The sequence below is a fragment of the Suncus etruscus genome, chromosome 11 (assembly GCF_024139225.1).
Source record: "Suncus etruscus isolate mSunEtr1 chromosome 11, mSunEtr1.pri.cur, whole genome shotgun sequence".
Classification (NCBI taxonomy): Eukaryota; Metazoa; Chordata; class Mammalia; order Eulipotyphla; family Soricidae; genus Suncus; species Suncus etruscus.
In genome coordinates, this window is record NC_064858.1 from 43,024,481 (window position 1) to 43,031,827 (window position 7,347).

Here is a 7,347-nt window from a genome sequence, read left to right on the forward strand (position 1 = left end):
AATGTTTTCCCTTTTCTTAGCATCCTCTTCTGTCTTTCATAAGTTAATTACATTTTAATATCTGTCTTTTCTATCACTTTTCTATCACCTGGGTGTCTGATATGGGATATTATGGGAAATTATTTTAAATTGACTTATTTCTCTTCTTCTTGACTTCTTGTTTGAATCATAAATGTGAGATTTTCGTGCATGGATTTTGTGTTCTGCTGTATATTGTTATATTGATTTGTTTTTAAGAGGTTTATGTGGCATTTTTAAAATCTCTTATATAAATTACCATGTCTTCTGCATATAATGATAGTTTATTTTGTTTTAGGTTTGGATGCCTTTGATTTGTCATGCCCAATGTCTATAGACAAGTAATGTTTTCAAAACTAAGTTGATAAAACAGTGGGAAAAGTGGGCACTTCTCCACAGTATCTGATCTCATATTATTATTGAATATGTTGGCTGTGGGTATAATGTATATAGCCATTATTCTTTTGAGATACATTCTTTCTATCCTTATTGGTTTGAAAATTTTTTAATCATGAATGGGAGTTAAACTTTATTTAAAAATAATACTTTTTTCTGAATCTACTAACCTGATCAAATGATTTTTATCTTTTCTATCACTGGTTGATATGGTATATTGCATTAATTGATCTACATTTATTGAAACATTCTTGTATCCTTCGAATGAATCACACTTGATTAAAGTTCATGATTCTTTTGATATATTTTGATTTGGTCCACTAAGAATTTAAGTTTTATGTTTCTTCACATCAATTTCCATCAAGGTTATTTTTATGTAATTTTCTCTTTTTAATGTTACTATCTCTACCTGATTTTTGGTTTAAGAACGATATATCTAGTGTAAAAATGTCATCTCAACTTAGTTTTATGGGCAGAACAAGTTGGACTTAGGTTGGTGCAGAGAACTGAAAAAAAGCAAACAAGGCTATTGTAGCGGACTCACTTACTTGGGGGCACATGAGATGTCCCTATTTGGGTTCTTAGATATAACCCTTTAAATGGAGCTAACATAGAACATGGCTTTTTGAAATCTTTAAAAAGGGTCTTGAAACCATATAATTTCTACTTTAAAATAATAAGTAATCTTTTGCATTTATGGTTCATGAAAAATCCTCATAGTTGAACTATTCACAGAAATAATAATTTTAGCATCTTTTTAGGTAACATCTTTCTTATCACCTTTGGACTTATTCTGTTAACCTGGTTATTAAGATTAATTTTCTTTTTCATTTAAAGAGAATGTATTGCATCATATAATGTGTTTCTTGTTTATAACCTAAAGTTTAAAACATATATTAAATCCCTATGAATTAAATCCAGCAAATCTATTAACTCTTCTCTCACACACTCACATTTTAAAACCCTCCCCCACATATTTATTTTTCAACTTTATTCTATTTGATGCCTAATCCTTTGACTTCCTGATTTCACCCACCTCCTTGCTTCAGGCACAAGTGATAGAACTGTCTAAAAATGCAGTTACACAACCAAATCAAAGGGCACCATTAAAACACTGGGTTCTTAATTGCATTAAGAAAAAAATTTAAAAAATGATAGAAAAATACAGGAAAAGAAGAATACTAGAATGAAGGTCAATGTTTCAAATTACAGATTGGATTAGTGTTGTCTTTCTGCCCACCTAGATCTCAAGTACCTATCCTTTAGTTCCTCCATTTTTTCCCTCAGACCTATCCTCAACTTGCTTTTAGAACTCCCTGGCAAGCAGGAAAACAATGCCTACGGGACATTTTTTAAAGTTTTTAGAGAAGTTGTGCCAAGCAAACAGTGGGTATTTATAAAAGCATTTTATTCTTCCCATGGCAGTTGACAATGAACATATGGCAAGAACAATATCCTCTCTCCCTCTTCCAAATACTCTCTCTGTGTTCCATAATAAAAGAGCCCTTCATTCCTATGATCTGTCCTATAAAATGGCACCATTTTTTTGTTTGCAGGTCATTCACAAAATAAGGTTTTTTGCAATGAAAGAGGTTGATAATCTTTGAGATTTATAACACACCTTAGTACACTAAAAGACGTACAGAAAAAAAATGTTTTGGGAAAAATGCTCTGTTAATTTTACAATGTTCTATACATCCATAGCATATTTTATATTTTGTAGGAGGGGCTTTGTATTGTTCTTTTATTTTTTAAATATCTTTTTTAAGTACCATGATTACAAAAAGGTTTGTAGTTGGGTTTTGGTTATAAAAAAAGAACACCCCCTTCACCAGGGCAACATTCCCACCACCAATGTCCCCAATTTCCTCCTCCCCCACCCCTTGCCTATATTCGAGACAAGTGTTCTATTTTTTTTCACTCATTACCATTGTTTTGATAGTTGTCAGTATTTCACTAACTGGACTGTAGTACATTTACACTATGAAATACTATGCGGCAGTCAGAAAAAAAAGAAGTCATGAAATTTTCCTATACTTTGGTGCACATGGAAACTAATATGCTGAGTGAAATAAGTCAGAAGGAGAGAGATAAACACAGAAAGTCTCACTCATCTATGGGTTTTAAGAAAAATAAAAGACATTATTGTAATAATACAGAGAGACCAGAGAGGTGAAGGCTGGAAAGACTGGCCAACAATATAAAGCTTACCACAAAGAGTGATGAGTCCAGTCATAGAACATTTTCTAATTTCATAGAACATACTTTGAGAAATTTGAACAAAAGATGTTACATTAGTTTTCTAGTGTGGTTATAACAAGTAACAAGCTGCACCTTAAAAATATCAGATATGTTGTGATAGAAATGATGTAAACCCCTCCTGGGTTTATACTTTTTAATCTGTTAAAATTTAATTTATCTGGCTTCCAATGCCATCACTAATCTGCCCTTTGGGGCCAGCCAGGTTTGTGTCTGAGAGGGAATAGGGAACCTCATGTCTTAATCCCTTCCACCAACTGCACACGAGGCCATCTTTTTGGGACTTTTCCAGCCACCTTCCAGTTCCCAACACCATGGCTAATTGTTTGCCCCCTGGGAATAGTCAGGTCTGTGTCTAGACGGGAACCGGGAAACTCCCATCTTAATCCCCTTCACCAACTGCAAACAGGGCCTTTTTTTTTCCAGCCTCCCCTCAGCCTCCTTCTGGGTTCCAGTGTCATGACTGAAATCCCCCTTCTTCATTTTCCAAAACTGAAGTCATTTAAATTTATATCAGAGTTCCTGACAGATTGGATCTAGCATTTCTTTCTCTTAGAATATAAACAGTTAAAAAACCAGCTGAACAAATCAATGAACTAGTATGCAATATATATGTTTGGTTTTTGGGTCACGCCCAGCAGCATTCAGAGGTTACTCCTGGCTCTATGCTCAAAAATTACTCCTGGCAGACTCGGGGGACCATATGGGATGCCGGGATTTGAACCACCGTCCTTCTGCATGCAAGGCAAACGCCATACCTCCATGCTCTCTGGTCCCGGTATGCAATATTTTTAACATACTTAGACAACTTTGCTAGTTTAAAAAATAGCCTCTAAAGAATATATACCTCCAGTCACCTTTCATGCAAACAATTTAATAGATCACTTTCTTAAACACCCTGATAGTCCAGCATTCCAAACCACTAAATGCAAAGATCAATGTGGAAGCTAAGGAAGAAACCTAACACCTACAGTGGGGGATATGGAGAGAAAACCTGGAAAATTTCGAAGTCCACCCAAATGCCTGAACCTTATAGATGAGGATACAGATTACTTTATTTTACTACATATTCCCGCAATATTTTTTAAATATAATTTTTATTTTGACCATAGTGTCTTACATATTGTTGACAATAACATTTTAGGTACATATTTACATAAAATCAGGGGGGATGCCCATCACCAAATTGTCCTCCCTACACCTCCGTTTTTGTCCTACCTCCCATTTCCTCTTCCCTCACCCCCAGGGCGGCTAGAATATGTGGTCCCCTCTGTATCCAACCCGCAATATTTTTTTATAAAACTAAAAAGAGGGGCCGGAGAGATGGCGCTAGAGGTAAGATGCCTGCCTTGCCAGCGCTAGCCTAGGACGGACCGCGGTTCGATCCCCCAGTGTCCCATATGGTCCCCCAAGCCAGGAGCGACTTCTGAGCGCATAGCCAGGAGTAACCCCTGAGCGTCACCAGGTGTGGTCCAAAAACAAAAACAAAAACAAAAACTAAAAAGAAAGTAATAAAGAAAGGCTAGAGGCCAGGGTCAAGTGGTCTTGAATGCATTTATGGGGAAACATATAAGGACAGAACTAAAATTCCAAGGCAAAATTAACAATAATAGAATCAAGGGACTTAAACTTTAAAATCTAAACTTCAAGGGGGCCTGTTATAATGGCAGGCCAGAGGGCAAAGAATCATGGTATAGGATATACTGAGTCCATTAATGGAAGGAAGTTGACACTGGTGGTGTTTATCTGAAATTCAACTATGAAGGACTCTGTAGATCATGATTGTGTCAATAAAATAAAAAAAAATACTTAATATCCTCAAAGAGAGCTTTAGTCAGGTCACCCATCTGAAAGAAAAAGCTACACTTAGACCAGCTTCTCTTGATCACTGAATTTTGTACCTCAACCACTCAATACTCACCACAGTTTCTTAGGATGTGTTCTTCTAATACTTTTATTTGTAAATTTTCTTACAAAATTTAGCTAGCAACAGTGAATGAACCATTGAAAGATTTTCATTTCAGTCATGAAACATGTAATCATGTTTTTCTAAGAATTTCTATATGTTAGATACTCACCAGTGGAAAGTTTAGAAATGTATGCTATAAACATAGATCTAAAATGGATTTTTTAAGGGCAATACTCAAGAGAATAATGTGAAAGTAAGCAAAAAATAAAAAAAAAATAACCTACCAGGATATACTCCATAAATACAGATACATACAAGTCACTACTTTGAAGACTTGATCATACGGAGAACATCCCCAGCATCTCATAGTCTGCTCACTCCATGTTCTCTCCTTCTAGATTCTAGAATCTAGAACAAGTGGCCTATGTTCCTTTAAGATATAGAAGTCCTAAATGTGTGTACACTCCTGTCTTGCCATTGTGTGAAGATAAGTATAAATCAACTATTTTATTTTATGTTATTATTTTATTTTATTTGGGGGATTTTGGCTTTTATACTCAGGAATTATTCCTGGTAGTATCTGGGAGAGCATATGGTATACCAGGGATTGAAGGCAGGTGACTGTGTGCAAGAAATGCCCTACCTTCTATATTTATTGTTACATTTGAGAAATAGCAAATATATCAAAGGGCTCTAGGGACTTTACATATTTTTAAAATAATCATTTTTATGTAGTGTGCTTATCTTTGTATGGTGCCTCCACCTAGACATGGAACAAGACTAATAGAGACAAAATTATAGAAGATTCTAAAAGTGATTTTTAAGTTGTAAATATATATAGTAAAATCAACATTTGTTTCCACCAAACAGGCAGTGATTTTGGAAGAGCATTACATTTTTCAATAATTCAATGATCAGTTGACTTAATTAATTTGTTTAAAAAAAAAATAATGGGCCAGGCCTTCCAATTCTTACCACAGGCTGTGTTCTTTACACTGACTGTATAGAAAGAGGAGGAACAGTAAATGCACCTTATATACACCTCAACACAGGCCCTTTGCCTGGTCTATATTGTGAATTGGGGGACAAAAAAAATAATAATGGGCCATACCCAGCAGTGCTCGGACTTACTCCAGGCTCTGCACTCAGGGGTCATTCCTGGCAGATTTAGGGGACCACATAGAGTGTTAGGGATTAAATCCAAGTTGGCTATGTACAAGATAAGTGTCCTATTTGCTACACTATCACTCTGACCCCAGTTAAATTTATTTATTAAAACACATACACGCACACACAATTGCTTGTTTTCAGATACTCCCAAAATTTGGGGAACCGTAATAGCACTTAATTGGCCGTAATTTTTTGAATTATATTTCAGTTTCTGCCTTCAAAGGACTCACTGATCTGTGTTAGTCCCAGTTTTAAGAGGTGATTTGTCACATAGCGATTTAGTAAGCTTGTGCCTCATCATCATACCCTCATTGATAAATGGACTCATGTTAAGTCTACTGGCATGTGGGTGGGGACTGAGGCTGGACTTGTTCTGTAAATCCTTTGCCAATGAAACATTTACCAATGATGACCTTCATATGCATATAGAGTTCACAAAGCTAAATTGTGATGGGAAAGATTACTTTTTCACAGAACTCCAGTGTTTACCCTTTTTAGCTCAGTTCAATTTTAATTTTCTCAGAAACAGCTTTTGTCTGGTCACCTCATCAAAAATAGACCCACACTTAGGCCAGCTTCTCTTTATCACTGAAATCTGTTCTTTTCTCAAACATGACTTATCATAATCTCTCAGCACGTGTCCTTTGAATGTGTCTATTTGTAAATCGCTTCTTCTCCCTTCTTCACAACTTTCTCATCAACACATAGATACAGATATAACGGTGAAACAGGACTATTTCCAGAATGAATAAATGAATGGAGGGAAGAAATAGCTACATTAATAGAGAGCCTAAATTAATACTACCAAGAAATAAAAGCAGTAAAATATTCACATTGGGGAAATGGAGGTGTCAATTCAAGTAAGTAATTTGATCATTGGTAAATATTAGGCCTTGCTAATACTTGTAAATGAATTCTCATCTGAACTTTTTGAAAGTGTTCCCTTAGTAACCTTTACCTTAGACATGTACAGGTTAGGAGAAATGTGTGACAAGAATCAAATTGGTGTTCTAGTGCTTGATATATATAGTGCAAATAAACTTTTCTTTGGACACATTTTTTCTTAAATAAAGAGAAGTCTTCTGGGGGTGGAGAGATAGCACAGTGAGATAGCACACCTTGTACATGGCTGACCTGGGTTCAAACCTCGGCATCTCATATGGTCCCTGAGCCTGTAAGGAGTAATTTATAAACTTCAGAGCTAGAACTAATAGCTGAATGCTACTTTGTGTGACCCCAAACCTAAAATTAAATAAATAGAGGTCTTCTTGCAAATGACAGAGATTAAATAAAATAACTCCAAGAAATACTTGTCACACTTAATTTTTAAAACTATAACATTTGATTTATAAACAGAGAGGTCTAATAAGTTAATACTATGCATTGTTCTCTTCAAAATGTGCCCCAAATGTGGGACTATTGGGTGCTAGGTTGGGCATGTGCACTTACCCACAGGTGTTCAGGGAATGTGCGATGCTGAGAATTAAATCCAGGATCTCTGCTCTTCCCATGAGCCTCTTTCATGCCCTCTTAGAGGTATTTGACAAGTTGCTTCATTAGAAAATAGAATGCTGGGGCCGGAGAGATAGCATGGA

General features: G+C 35.8%; 1 non-coding gene across 1 annotated transcript; it reads left to right on the plus strand.

Moving 5' to 3' along the window:
• The first annotated feature begins 5,540 nt into the window (after positions 1-5,540).
• Positions 5,541-5,673, plus strand: LOC126023175 (small nucleolar RNA SNORA51). The gene has a single exon (XR_007500380.1). It is a non-coding gene; the product is annotated as a small nucleolar RNA SNORA51 (small nucleolar RNA).
• Positions 5,674-7,347: the final 1,674 nt, after the last annotated feature.